Source organism: Camelina sativa, chromosome 5 (assembly GCF_030686135.1).
Source record: "Camelina sativa cultivar CO46 ecotype springtype chromosome 5, ASM3068613v1".
In the NCBI taxonomy this organism is placed as follows: domain Eukaryota; kingdom Viridiplantae; phylum Streptophyta; class Magnoliopsida; order Brassicales; family Brassicaceae; genus Camelina; species Camelina sativa.
The window spans coordinates 35411688-35426425 of NC_141884.1; the positions used below are offsets into that span (position 1 = coordinate 35411688).

The 14738-nt window shown below is 38.0% G+C and overlaps 1 non-coding gene and 2 pseudogenes across 1 annotated transcript; all 3 read left to right on the plus strand.

Moving 5' to 3' along the window:
- The first annotated feature begins 5180 nt into the window (after window positions 1–5180).
- Window positions 5181–5287, plus strand: LOC147944774 (small nucleolar RNA R71). Its single transcript, XR_015558784.1, has one exon. It is a non-coding gene; the product is annotated as a small nucleolar RNA R71 (small nucleolar RNA).
- Window positions 5288–9280: 3993 nt separating this feature from the next.
- On the plus strand, window positions 9281–10205 carry LOC147944775 (uncharacterized; annotated as a pseudogene).
- A 947-nt stretch (window positions 10206–11152) lies between these two features.
- On the plus strand, window positions 11153–12004 carry LOC104789682 (agamous-like MADS-box protein AGL103 pseudogene; annotated as a pseudogene).
- Window positions 12005–14738: the final 2734 nt, after the last annotated feature.

Genomic DNA, 14738 nt, shown 5'->3' on the forward strand with positions numbered 1-14738 from the left:
ATTGACAAGTTCTGGGAACATGTATTTCTGGGCAGGTATGAGAGGAGATCATTGAATTTAGTGTAGGTTTGATAGAGCTTTTAGTAACAAGGATTGGTTTCAGACCTTCCCTGCTTCTAACCAAGCCTTTTTAGATTTCAGAGGTTCTAACCACAGACCAGTTTTGATGAAACTGATGACATCACAAGAGGCTTACAGAGGTCATTTCCGGTTTGACAAGAGATTTCTTCATAAGCCTGCAGTTAAGGAAGCTATTCTTAAAGCATGGAAGCCAGGAAATCTCAACGATGGTTTCATAGTGGCGCACAGATTAAGAGATTGCAGAAAAGCTCTTAGTGCCTCGAAAAGAAAGAGCAACTTGAACTCCAAAGATAAAATCCTGCATTGTGAGGCTGTTTTAGAAAGAGTTCAATCCAATAGGTGGCCTAACCTACAGCAGATTCATGTTTTGAAAAGGGAGCTTAGGAAAGCATATAAAAGCGAGGAAATGTACTGGAGTCAGAGAAGTAGACATAAATGGCTCAGTCTTAGAAATAGGAATTCGAAGTTCTTCCATGGGTCGGTAAAAGGCAACAGAGCTCAAAAGAGGATAGAATTGCTATTGGATTCAAAGGGGACAGCACAGAAATCAGAAGCAGCGAAAGGTGAAGTGGCCTCTCAGTATTTTACCAAACTCTTCACATTTTCGAATCCGCAAAGTTTTAACACGTGGTTCTCAGAGTTCCCAGCAAATGTTTCAGCAGAGATGAATAGAAATCTTGTCCAGAAAGTCTATCCTGAAGAGATAAATGATGCTGATATGCTCAAATTAATCCCTAGAGTTACTCTCTCAAATTAAGAGGTCACTGCAGTACTTAGGGGTCGAATTCCACAAGGACTCAAGACTACACAATAAATTATAGAGTTTTATAATTAAGCTAAACAGATTAATTTGAATTAAAATAACAATGCAAAATATTAAATAAAAGCTTGGGAAAATTCAATGGATCAAAAAGCTAGGCTTAGGGAATTTCTCAGGAAATTATGAAATATTAAATCAATCAATAAATTAGAATTCAAGCAATTAAGATCAGATCTAGAACTCTAAACATTTTTGTAAAATAAATCAGTTCTCACTGCAAATATTATCTAAATATAAAACCAGAAAATCCAAATCTCTTCGTAAAATTCAAGGTTAAACATCAGCTTTGAAAACACGTTTAGATTGTTCACAAAATTATTAAATCAAATCTCTTTGCAAGAAATAATTTTGCTCATCAAAATGTTTAATCAGGGAAATCAATTATATTCTCATATATCTTTATTTTCCTAAGCTATTAATTCTAGGTGATCAATCAAGAATTAATATGAAGAACAACTTATGATGAAGATCTAGAAAGATAATGAATCCTAAATAAATAGATCTATTAATCCATAAAAACCCTATAAAAAAACTCTGAACCTAACAAGCAAACTACTCAGACATATTAAATGAAGAACAAAACATAATTCTGAATAATAAATAATAGAAATTAAAAGAGTTAGGAGGGAGTTTAGGAATTCTTCTCCCTACAAAGGAGTTCAGATCTCTCTCCCAAAGCTCTCAAAATCTCTCAGGGTTGCAGAAAATAAAACTTGCTAGAATAAAACTTAAGGGTTTATAAAACCTAAAAATACTATTTATATGTCCTAAAACACGTCAGGGACTTGTGTTGCAAAAATGGAAAACTTTGGGCAACTTTTGTAAATCTTCCAAAACTTGGCTCTATCATCGGTTAAACTGGGTGTCGACCGACACTAAGGGTGGTGTCGATTGACACCATCTCCTCTGATCGACTCCAACTTCTTTTCCTTGATGAATTGCTCCAAAATCCCTCTAATTTCTCCATTTTGCTCCTTTCATGCCAAAATCCTAGAAAACCTGTTAAGACTCAAAAACATCCTAGAAAACAATTCAAAAGACTCAAAAAGCACACTTATATCATGGTTAAAAACCACAAAACCATGATATATCAACTCCCCCAGACTTAGCCTTTGCTTGCCCTCAACCAAAACATAAGCTTAGACATGTGAAAGAGGTTTGAAAACTGGGAACTCACTCAACCCCATGATGATTCTTATTCGCACTCTTCACTTACCTGACTCAAGAACTTACTTCTTATACTTAACCATGATAAGCATCAACATTCCTTACTCAAATGCCACAATCTTTTGGAATCTCTGAAATCTCCATTGTCATTCATTATATAAATTTAAGCAAATATAGGCGAGTTCTTACCTTGGATGTATTGATCAGTGGCATATGAACTCCCTTCAGGCCAAGACATTCTTCATACATCTCCTTTCCTCTCCCTTTTCTCACTTCTATGGAGCTCCATAATGAGGTCACAGGCAATTTACCTACCTCTCTAAATTGATCAAAATCATCTCATCTTTTATTCTCTTTTTTATATGATCTTTCTCTTTTTTTTTAAAGCACTGAAGGGAAGAGAGAGGGGAGACATACTTTGAAAAATTGCACTGTCTTGTATGGCCCGAAGAAGAAGTCTAGTCCACTGATTTCCAACTCCCTAGGCAAGAGAATTAAGTCCAATTAAAATCCTGATAAAAGTTGAGACAATGTTAGATCAATCAGATATCCATTGAATAAGAGCTTTCAGGATTGTTGATAAGGCTCATAGTCTTTCTAAGTTTCAGTACTGAGATCAAGAATAGTAAAATAATCATTAGAGTGTTAGCCAAATAAGAGAAATCATTAATCAAGATCATAATTCCCAAAGACAAAAAGAAAAATTTGATAAATTTGACTCAAACTTTATGGTTTTGACTGACACAACTGAAACTCAAAAATAAAAACGAAGTTAGTAGATAACCTCCCCCAGACTTAAACCACACTGTCCCAGTGTTATCAAGCCTAAGATTGGCAAAAGAAAAATAAAATAAATATAAATGAAAATCAAAAGAAAAAGAAAATCCTACCAGTGGGTTGCCTCCCACTAAGCGCTTGTTTTCAATCATTAGCTTGACTTGGCTGGAGCTCAGGCATCCGGTGGATCAGAACATGGCATTTAATGCTTCTGAGAGAATGACCTCTTCATCCAAGGTGGTGTATAAGCTTTAGGGGCATGAGGTCTGCCAAGGATGTGATGAACAGGACCAGGGCGGGACTTAGGTATAGGAGGGTTTCTTTTCTGTCCTGCAAAATCATCAACAGAAGAAACAAGCGCTCTACGATAATCTTGTGGCTTGGTTAACTGTAAAACAGTGTTTGTACCTTTGAAGTTCTTATTGATGATAAGAGGAGGTTTGGGTAAAGAAGATGCAAACATTGGCCTTACCTGAGGACTTTGGAGTGTGGAGTGGTGACTCTTCTGTTTGGGAACAACTTTATAACTTGGAGCATAGAGGATGTCATGTGAGCTCTCAGTTCTAGTCAAGTGTGGGCTCGGTCGTGGAAGGGTGTCGATCGACACAGAGGAGGTGTCGATCGACACTGAGCCTGATGCTCGAGTAGCAGCAACTTTCTCAACCGAAAAAGTCTGTCCATCAATAGTAGGAGCCCTCCTCAGCTTATCCATCTCAAAGTTCATACTCAAACCTTCCACATTTAGTGTTATGTGACCCTTCTGCACATCTATAATGGCACCAGCTGTAGCCAAGAAAGATCTTCCTAAGATGAGAGGATCATTAGGCTCTTTATCATACTTCAGTACCACAAAGTCAGTAGGAATCATGAAGTTTCCAACCTTAACTGGAATATCCTCTAAAACACCTTCAGGAGTTCTTCGGGATCGATCAGCCAAGATAAGAGAATTCTGAGTTGGCTTGAATTCTGTCATCCCAAGTCTCACAGCAACAGAATGTGGCATCAAGTTGATGCTAGAGCCAAGATCACGAAGTGAGTGAGCAAACTTTCCTGTAGAGATAGAGCAATCTAGTACAAAGCTTCCAGGATCTGGTAACTTCTCAGCAGTCCTACATTGAATTTTGCACTCACTTCCTTAGAGACAACCACCTCTTGCTTCATCTCTTTCCTCCTTTGAACATGCTGGTTTAACAGAATTGCACTGACATCTTTTGTAAGTAGTGCTCCTTCCTCATGGCTCAAACCATTTGATACCATTCTCTTCACATACCGCTTAAGTGGTGGTGAAAGCTTTACTGCATCAATCAAAGGCATCTCAATTATCACCTTATCCATCATTGCCTTGCATCTAGCTTCCTCCATCTCCTGCTTGGACTTTCTTGGCTTAGGAAAAGGAATCTTAGGTTGGTACACCCTCTCAACTGTTGGAACCTGAGATTTTGCAGTTTCTGGTTCGGTCCGAGATGAGTGTCGATCGACATCCAGGTGGTGTCGATCGACACCATCATCTGAAGTCGAGAGATTTGTCGATTTCTCTCCCTTTTCTGCATAAGCAATTTCACCATCATCTTCATCTCTCACTGATATGGTATTGCAAGCATGCTTGGGGTTTGACTCAGTTCTTCCAGGAAGAAAACCCTCTTGTTGTTTGACAGATCCAGCAGTCTGAATAACTTGATTCTCTAGCTTCTTGACATGAATGTTCAATGCATCAATCTTTCCATTAAGCTCAGTATAGACATTATCGATCTTTCCATTGAATGTCACAGTTAACTGCTCCTGACCTTGAAGAAGTTGCTCAAGCATGGTTTCCATTCAACTCTCATAAGTCTGTGGAGGTGGAGACTGATAAGATGAATTTCCATAGGTTCTTGTAAAACCGTTGTTCTGTTGCTGCTTCTGATACTCTGGCTTAGGAGTGTAGCCTGAAAAGTTTCCACTATAAGGCCTGTTGCCTTGCTGATTACCGAATCTCTGTCCCTGATACCCAGCTCCATACACATAGTTGACATTCTCCTCTGTATTCTCTGGCTCTGGCTCAAATGTCTCAACCTCAGCAGCATATTGTACTGACTTCTTGCCCACAAGGAGATTGTGCATTGAATCCAGCTTAGCATTAACAGAATCTAACTGGTTTGAATCAAATCCTCCATGCAATCTCTTCCTTTCAGCATCTGCTCCCTTAGTGCTATTGCTAGAGTCTAAATTGTCAATCAAAACTTCAGCATCTTCTGGAAATCTTGTTTTGAAATTCCCATGACTTGCAGCATCCAAAGCTAACTGATACTTCCAGTCACACCCTCTGAAAAAGATACTCAGCAGTTGTACCCTTGAAAAACCATGGTGTGGACAGTCCCTCTGCTAAGCTTTGAATCTCACCCAAGCTGCCTTGAAAGCTTCATCTTGTCCTTGCTTGAATGAAGAGATCTTGACTCTCAGCTCATCAGACATTGCATCATCATAAAAGTAGTTTAGGAAAGCCACCTTAATATCATGCCAAGTCGTCAAAGATCCAGCTGGCAACTGTTTTAACCATTGAGATGCTTCTCCTACAAGTGAGTATGGAAAGAGCTTGCAGAATATGTAATCCTCAGTCACTCCATTAGCCTTGATACTAGTCACAAGATCCTCAAAGTGCTCAATGTGGTCCAAAGGCTTCTCATGGGGAAGGTTAGAGAAAGGTCTCTGCCCAACTAGCTGGAAGTAAGCAGGCTTCAGCTCAAAGTCATTCATCTGGAATGGAGGAAGAACAATAGCAGACCGGTTCTCACACACAAGATCAGCCCAATTGTAGTCAGCAATGGTCCTGATCAAGTCTCGGTTCTGCTCCTGTCTTCAAAATGGGTTTTCAACGTGGTTGGCAGCTCCACGTCCGTCTGCAGGAAGGGGGTGTCGATCGACATCCTGTTGGTGTCGGTCGACACCATCGGCTTCATCAGCTTGTTCATCGGCAACAACAACTTCATCAATAACATTCCCTTCTGCATCAAGCTTTTGGCCCTGCTCATTGCGCAAGTGGCCCTCTTGATCCCTTAAAGCACCACCCTCATCACGCATCAGAATGATTGTGTTAACCATCTTCAAGGATTTGGCTGCTTTTCGGTTCTCATGCTCAAGTTTTCCCAACTCCTGGTTTGAAAGCTTCAAAGTTGGACCAGTCTTATTGTCTCTAGTGTAAGGCCTAGGAGGCATGCACCTGAAACACACAAGAGAAGAGAAACAAAAGCGTGTTAGTTTGAAAAATAAAAAGAAAAAAATTTAGACAAAATCAAAAACTCAAATCTAATGGTAAATCAAAGAGTCTCCGGCAATGGCGCCAAAATTTGATATGCTCAAATTAATCCCTAGAGCTACTCTCTCAAATTAAGAGGTCACTGCAGTACTTAGGGGTCGAATTCCACAAGGACTCAAGACTACACAATAAATTATAGAGTTTTATAATTAAGCTAAACATTAATTTAAATTGAAATAACAATGCAAAATATTAAATAAAAGCTTGGGAAAATTCAATGGATCAAAAAGCTAGGCTTAGAGAATTTCTCAGGAAATTATGAAATATTAAATCAATCAATAAATTAGGATTCAAGCAATTAAGATCAGATCTAGAACTCTAAACACTTTTGTAAAATAAATCAGTTCTCACTGCAAATATTATCTAAATTTAAAACCAGAAAATCCAAATCCCTTTGTAAAATTCAAGGTTAAAAATCAGCTTTGAAAACAGGTTTAGATTGTTCACAAAATTATTAAATCAAATCTCTTTGCAAGAAATAATTTTGCTCATCAAAATGTTTTATCATGAATATCAATTATATTCTCATATCAATTTATTTTCCTAAGTTATTAATTCTAGGTGATCAATCAAGAGTTAATATGAAGAACAACCTGTGATGAAGATCTAGAAAGATAATGAATCCTAAAAAAACAGATCTATTAATCCATAAAAACCCTATGAAAAAATCCTGAACCTAACAAGCAAACTACTCAGACATATTAAATGAAGAACAAAACATAATTCTGAATAATAAGCAATAGAAATTAAAAGAGTTAGGAGGAAGTTTAGGAATTCTTCTCTCTACAAAGGAGTTCAGATCTCTCTCCCAAAGCTCTCAAAATCTCTCAGGGTTGCAGAAAATAAAACTTGCTAGAATAAAACTTAAGGGTTTGTAAAACCTAAAAATACTATTTATATGTCCTAAAACACATCAGAGACTTGTGTTGCAAATATGGAAAACTTTAGACAACTTTTGTAAATCTTCCAAAACTTGGCTCTGTCATCGGTTAAACTGGGTGTCGACCGACACCAAGGGTGGTGTCGATAGACACCATCTCCTCTTGTCGACTTCAACTTCTTTTCATTGATGAATTGCTCCAAAATCCGTCTAATTGCTCCATTTTACTCCTTTCATGACAAAATCCTAGAAAACATGTTAAGACTCAAAAACATCCTAGAAAACAAATCAAAAGACTCAAAAAGCACACTTATATCATGGTTAAAAACCACAAAACCATGATATATCAGATGCCTTGTTCTCTATTGATGCGACTAGTGCTCCTGGTCCAGACGGCATGACGGCCTATTTTTTCAACAATACTGGGAAATTGTTGAAAAACAAGTAATCAGAGAGGTCCAAGCCTTCTTTGAAACATGAGAGATGCCAGTTGAATGGAATTACACTCATTTGTGTTTGCTTCCAAAAGTACATCATCCAATGCAAATGACTGACTTGAGACCAATTAGCCTCTCGGTGCTCTACAAAACTATTTCAAAGATTTTGGTCTCGCGTTTGCAGCCGATTCTACCCTGGTTGTCTCTGAAAACCAATCAGCTTTTGTGGCTAAAAGACTTATCACGAACAACATTTTGGTGGCACATGAAGTGGTCCATAGTCTATCCACTCATCAAGATATCTCATCTCAATTTTTGGCGGTTAAAATTGATATGTCAAAAGCTTATGACAGAGTTGAGTGGAGTTATCTCAGGATTGTTTTGTTGGCTATCGGTTTTCATAACCTGTTATGAAGTGTGTTTCTTTGGTCACATTTTTGGTTCTCATCAATGATCATCCTTTTGGTATGATACTCCCTCAGAGGGGAATTAGACAAAGGAGACCCCCTTTCACCATTTCTTTTTGTGTTATGTACTGAAGGGTTAACACATCTCCTCAATCAAGGCCAACGAGAAAGATTATTACAGGGTGTTAAGTTCAATGATGGAGGGCCAGAAGTTCATCACTTATTATTTGTAGACGACAGCCTCTTTATGTGTAAAGCTACCTTGGAGCAGTGTTCTTTTCTTCATAACACACTGAAAAAGATGGAGATGCGACTGGCCAAACCATCAATCTCAACAAGTCAGCCGTTACTTTTGGATCCAAGATTAGTCACAATTTGAAGGCAGCGATACAGAAAAAGTTGGGAATCATGAATGAAGGAGGGGCTGGTACATACTTGGGGATGACTGAGTGCTTTAGTGGTTCCAAGGTGGATCTTCTGAACTACATAAAAGACAGGGTCAAAGAGAAATGTTCTGGCTGGTTCTCCAAATTTCTGTCACAAGGGGGTAAGGAAGTTCTTCTGAAGTCAGTGGCCTTAGCTATGCCGGTTTTCGTAATGTCGTGCTTTAAAATTCCAAAAACGACTTGTGATAACTTAGCATCGGTAATGGCGAATTTCTGGTGGAGCAATTCTGAACACTCAAAGAATATTCACTGGCAGAGTTGGGAAAAGCTGTGTTTATCCAAAGATGAAGGAGGTCTAGGCTTCAGAGATATCCCTACTTTCAACCAAGCCCTTTTGGCAAAACAAGCTTGGAGGATCTTACAATTCCCGGACTGTTTGTTTGCAAAGGTCATGAAGAGTAGATATTTCCCCAATTCTGACTTCCTCGAGGCTGGGTTGGGTCCAAGACCATCCTTTGCATGGAGAAGCATCCTTTTTGGGAGAGATCTTCTTGTTCAAAGGATTAAAAAGAATGTTGGGAATGGAAACTCTTTCAAAGTTTGGATGGATGAGTGGATAGAAGGTGCGGATGTATAGAGAGCCCCATGGAGAAGAAATCTGTTTTTTAACCCAGACCCTAGAGTGGTGGATCTTATTGACAGTGAAACGAGAGGTTGGGATGACCAAAAGCTACGGGACAATTTCTTTCCAGAAGATACTGGCAGAATTAAAAAAATCAGACCGATCATTGATCAAGATGATTTCTACTCGTGGAAGCACAACAAGAATGGTGATTTCTCGGTTAAGTCTGCATATTGGTTGGTTTCTCAACAAAATAAAGGGGAAGTGAGAGTAGCTGCGACACAATTACCTTCCACCAATGATCTGAAAGCCAGAGTTTGGGATTTATCTACTAATCCAAAAATTAAAGTTTTCATTTGGAAGGTTCTGTGTGGTTCTATCCCTGTTGCAGATACCTTGAAGAACAGAGGAATGAAAATGGACGGACGTTGTCAACTTTGTGGAGGCGAAGAAGAGACAGTGAATCATGTTATGTTCACTTGTACTCTGGCTAGACAAATCTGGGCTTTAACAGGAATTCCCTCCCCGAATTGTGGTTTTCACAACGGTTCAGTCTTCTCTAATGTTCAATATCTGCTCTTGAATGTGAAAAAATCTTTATGGCCAGAGGATTTGAGAAAATTGTTTCCATGGACCTTGTGGAGGATCTGGAAAAATAGAAATTTGGTTGCCTTTGAAGGAAAAAGCTTCTCCACTCTTGAATCTGCTCAAACAAATAAGAGAAGATTGGCTAGAGTGGACTGAAGCTCAGAAGGTAGAGGAGGTGGAGGATAATGGAAGGGAACGATCGGAACCATTACCTCTATGTACTAATAGAAACACGATTGAACGGCACAAAAAGAGCTGGAAAAACCGCCTATCGACTGGCTTAAATGCAATATAGGTTTCTCTTGGTCGAAACGAAACAAGTTAGCAGGGGTTGCATGGGTTGTAAGAAACCACGATGGAGTTGCCTTGTTGCACAGTAGAAGAGCTTTTTACAACACCAATGATAAATTAAGCTCAATTTAAATGTTTGATGTGGGCTTTGGAGAGTTTGAAAAGCCACAGATGGGAAAGAGTGGTTTTTGCGTTGCAAGAGGAGTTTTTGGTAAGTGCGGTTACTAATCCTACTGCTTCACCTTCATATAGATACCAATCTATGGAGGCTGGTATTTTGCTTAAATATTTAAGAGAGTGGAGATTCTTTTTGGAAAACTCATCTTCAAACAGGGGAGCCTTCTTAATAGCTCAAAGTGTCACTATGGATTGTCGGTTGCAGTCTTATGTAGCAAGTGGACATCCTTTTTGGTTTCAGGGTTTATTTGCAGAAGAAAGCACCATGTCGTCTGATTGAATTGGAATTTTCAGTATATAAAGTGGTGTGTTTAGAAGGAATTTTTTGTATAAACCCTTTTGTTAATATTAAGGGGTCTAGAGTAGTAGCAGTTAAGGTTTCATCCATTTAGGATTCTAATGTACCAACAATCTTAATATAATACAACTCTAGTTGACAAAAAAAAAAGAGATCTCTCTCTCTCTCTCTCTCTCTCTCTCTCTCTCTCTCTCTCTCTCTCATTTAATATATTACATGCTATATACGGTAAATTTTAAATTTACTATACACGGTAAATTTTAAATTTACTATACACTGTAAAATTACTATATAAGTATGTTGAACATATTTTATGTATTAATTGAGTAATATATGTTTGTTTTTTTAAAAATCACAATATAACTTTTTATTAACTTTATGTATTATATGATGATTCACAATAATTAAAAATTAAATTCAAATAAAGATGATAGGAGAGTAAAAAATTTGAATTTGGAATAAATATTCTAAATATCTATATGAACTGTAGAACATTACATATATGAATATTTTAATTATCTTAATTGTGTTTGGTTATAACGATAGTAGAGAAATTTTTTTTTTTTTGGTGAAGAGATAATAGAGAAAGACAGAAAGTTAACTAAAATTGTTTATATAGGAATATAAACATTTAATAGCATTAAATGCTAATAGTTTCCAAAACAGAATTAATTGTCAAAACACTTTCAAAAAATATTATAGTATAGATGCTAAAGATTATTACATAATCGTAATTATAATATTTAGTGAGATTTATTGCTTGATTCGAGTAAGAAGAAGGTGAAGAAGAAGAATCGTGAGAGAGAGAGAGAGACTAAAAGTAAAAGGCATCGGAATAGTAGACATACTCGGCCTATAAGTGTTAATGGGTTTAGTGGTTTACAAACCGTAGGTTATAAATAAAACTGACTATATATATGTGGGGATAAATGTTGTATAATGATATCTTGTTATCCAAAGTTTTAAGAAAGGAAAAAAGCATCAAGGGGCTCATCAACAACACCGAAACGAAGAAGATGAAGATGAAGACGACAACGAAACCTAATTCTGCTTATTCTTCTTCATCTTCTCATGAGAGTCAGAGAGCTACAAGCTTAATGAAAAGACAAATGACTGTCTTTAAGAAAGCTCGTGAGCTTTTTGTGCTCTGTGCAATCGAAGTTTGCATGATCTGTTATGGAGCCGATGGAGAGCTTAAGACATATCCAGGAGAGAAGGAGAAGGTCGAAGCCATCACTCGAAGATACGTTGCATTGAGCGAGACTAAATGACGCAAAAAAAAATTTAATCTTGACGAGTTTCTCGCAAATTCCAACACGAAGAAACTGGTTAGACCAAGACGTGTATCAAAGTTTCCAGTTTGGGACCCTAGGATTTATAATTACTCGGGTGAGCAAGTCACGGGACTGGTTCAGTCCTTGGAACGTAACCTAACCAGATTACAAGATAGGTTTCACGCTCTTGTTGAAGTTGAGGAACAGAGGAAGATACAACAGTACTTTAATCCTCAAGGAGGACCGAGTAGTAGTACTACTACGTTCGATCAATATCTTCCACAACAACAACAACCAAACCAGTTTTCCATGTTTCTGTTCAACCATGAGAATGGGAATGTCTGGCAAATCCCATTAGATTTGATGAACAAAGGGAAATCTCTGCTGGTTCTGATTCCGCCGGAACTACTGATGATTCACCTAAATCCAGATGTGGGAAACTACTCGAGGTCACTTGGAGCTTTTGGTCCTCCTCTTTATGATCTCTCACAACCTCTCTTTTCTTGATTTGATTTGATTTGATTTCATTAGTGCAACTTATCTAGTGTGTTGTAATATGATTTTTTTTTGGATTATGTATATGTCTAGTGTGTTGTAATATGATTCATTATTTGTTTGGTGACTTGCTGCAATCTGTACTCTCTCTACTTGTAAAGCGTTAACTGGCTATTTTAATCAATCGATTTAATCTAATATCGAGCTAATTCATCTTTTTCTAGTTACCTCAACTATATATGAGTCCTTTAACTCATCACTTTTGACCGATCGAAGACACACACAATTATCACTGATCAATTCCTTTTGAAATATATAACAAGGTTGGTTGTTCTTGTAAGAGTAAATTCCAAAACGACATAGCTTACAAAAAGGCCTACTGGGTCCACGGCCCAATACAATTCCAGAAAGCAATCAATACCTATCAAAGCCCACAACCGCTCAACATCTACCTGCAATACACAACAAAGAGAAGAGCTCAACAAAGAAGATATCACGTGCAGATAGTACAGCAGTAACAACCAAGAATCGCTTTGCCTTACTTGAATCCTGCGATGATAGCGACGCCACGTGACTGTCAACATGACAGAGCAGCAATGATTAGAAAATCCTAGAACTTAGGTTAAAACCTTTGTATCTCTTGTATCCTCCTATAAAAGGGACTAGTTATTGTACTCTATAATCTTCGATTGAATAATAAAGAATCAATCCTTCCACTCTCTGTTTCTTTCTTCATGGTATTAGAGTCATGGACGGAACCACAGAACCCTATGCTTCCCCTTCTTTACATATTTTAAAAAGTGTTACTATAAAACTCACCGAGCAAAATTATATCATTTGGAAGTCTCAGTTTGAATCCTTTTTACGCACTCAAGCTCTTCTTGGCTTTTTCAATGGTGCTGTCAAACCACCTGCTGAGAAGATCCCCATCCGCAACAACATTAATGGAAGAGTTGAAGACATACTCAACCTATATTTTGAAAACTGGTCCAGATCTGACCAAGTTGTTAAGGCGTGGCTGCTCGGCTAAATGACTGAGAATTTTCTGCGACTGGTGGTCGGCTCTACAACTGCTCAAAAGGTAATCTCTCACTTTAACCATACATCGTCCTCTAGGCTATTTGAGCTACAAAGGCATCTAAAAAATGCTAAGAAATTAGATAAAAGCATGTCAGATTATCTTAGATGAATCAAGGGTATTTGTGATTAGCTAGCTTCTATAGGCGATCCGGTTAGTGAGAAAATGAAAATCTTTACAGCTTTAAGAGGTTTAGGTCGTGAGTATGAGCCTATGATAATGTGATATCTCGCTTCACCGGCTACGATGATAGGCTCCAAGGTTACTCTGTCTCCACTAATGTCTCACCACACCTAGCGTTTAACACTTCAAGGTCTTCAGGCAACATCGTGATCGTGGTAACAGAGGCAGAGGCAGAGGGTCTTACTCAACCTGTGGTCATGGCTTTCATCTGCAATTATCGTCTGCTGCTCCATCTAGATCATCTATTAACACAACTAAGAAACCAGTGTGTCAAATATGTGGCAAACGAGGTCATAATGCATTTGAGTGTTGGTATCGGTTCGATGAAGAATACCAGAAACCTGCTCAACCTGCAATCAATACTGCAGCCTTCTCTGCTTTGCGCATCACTGATGTCAATGAAGACAACAATTGGTACCCTGATTCCGCTGCAACAACTCACATTACTAGCTCCACTCAACGACTGCAGCATACTCAACCATATCATGGTAGTGATATGGTAAATTGCGAGTGATGGAAATTTTCTTCCTATTACTCATGTTGGATCAGCTAACCTCCCTTCAACGTCAGGTAACCTCCCTCTTAAAGATGTGTTAGTCTGTCCTGAAATAGCAAAGTCTTTACTGTCAGTATCAAAATTGACTAAAGATTATCTATGTGCTGTCACCTTTGATGATGTGGATGTTGTTATTAAGGACAAGGAAACTCACAAAATTCTGACAAAAGGAAGGGAAAATAATGGGCTTTACAAGCTGGATGATCCAAAGTTTCAGATGCTTTACTCTACAAGACAAGTCAAAACGAGGAATGAAGTTTGGTATCAAAGATTAGGACATCCTATTCTACAAGTTCTTCAGCGTTTATCTGTGAATAAGGAAATTCAAATCAATAAAATTACCAGCAAGGTGTGTGAATCATGTTAGCTTGGGAAGAGTTCAAGATTGCAATTTAGTTCTTCTACTTTTATTGCTTCAAGACCTCTATAGAGAGTGCATTGTGATCTCTGGGGTCCCTCTCTTGTCTCTTCTGTTCAAGGATTCAGATTTTATGCATTGTTTATTGACAATTATTCAAGATATTGTTGATTTTACCCTTTAAAGAAAAAATCTGATTTTTGTTCTATCTTCATCAAGTATCAGCTTCTGGTTAAAAATTTGCTGCAAACAAAAATTGGAACGTTTCACTCAAATGGTGGTGGGAAATTTATAAGCCAAAGATTTCTAACACATCTACAAATTGCTGGTATCCAACATTATCTCTTGCCCTCACACGCCTAAACAAAATGGCATAGCTGAGAGAAAGCATAGACAGTTGACAGAAATTGCACTCACCTTGATGTTTCAGAGTGCAACTCCACAAAGTTTCTGGGTGGAAGCCTTCTTTACCTCAAATTTTCTCTGCAATCTTCTACCAAACTGTGCTCTTACTGGCAATATCAGTCCATATGAAGCTCTTTTTGGTAAACAGCCAGAGTACTCTGGGGTC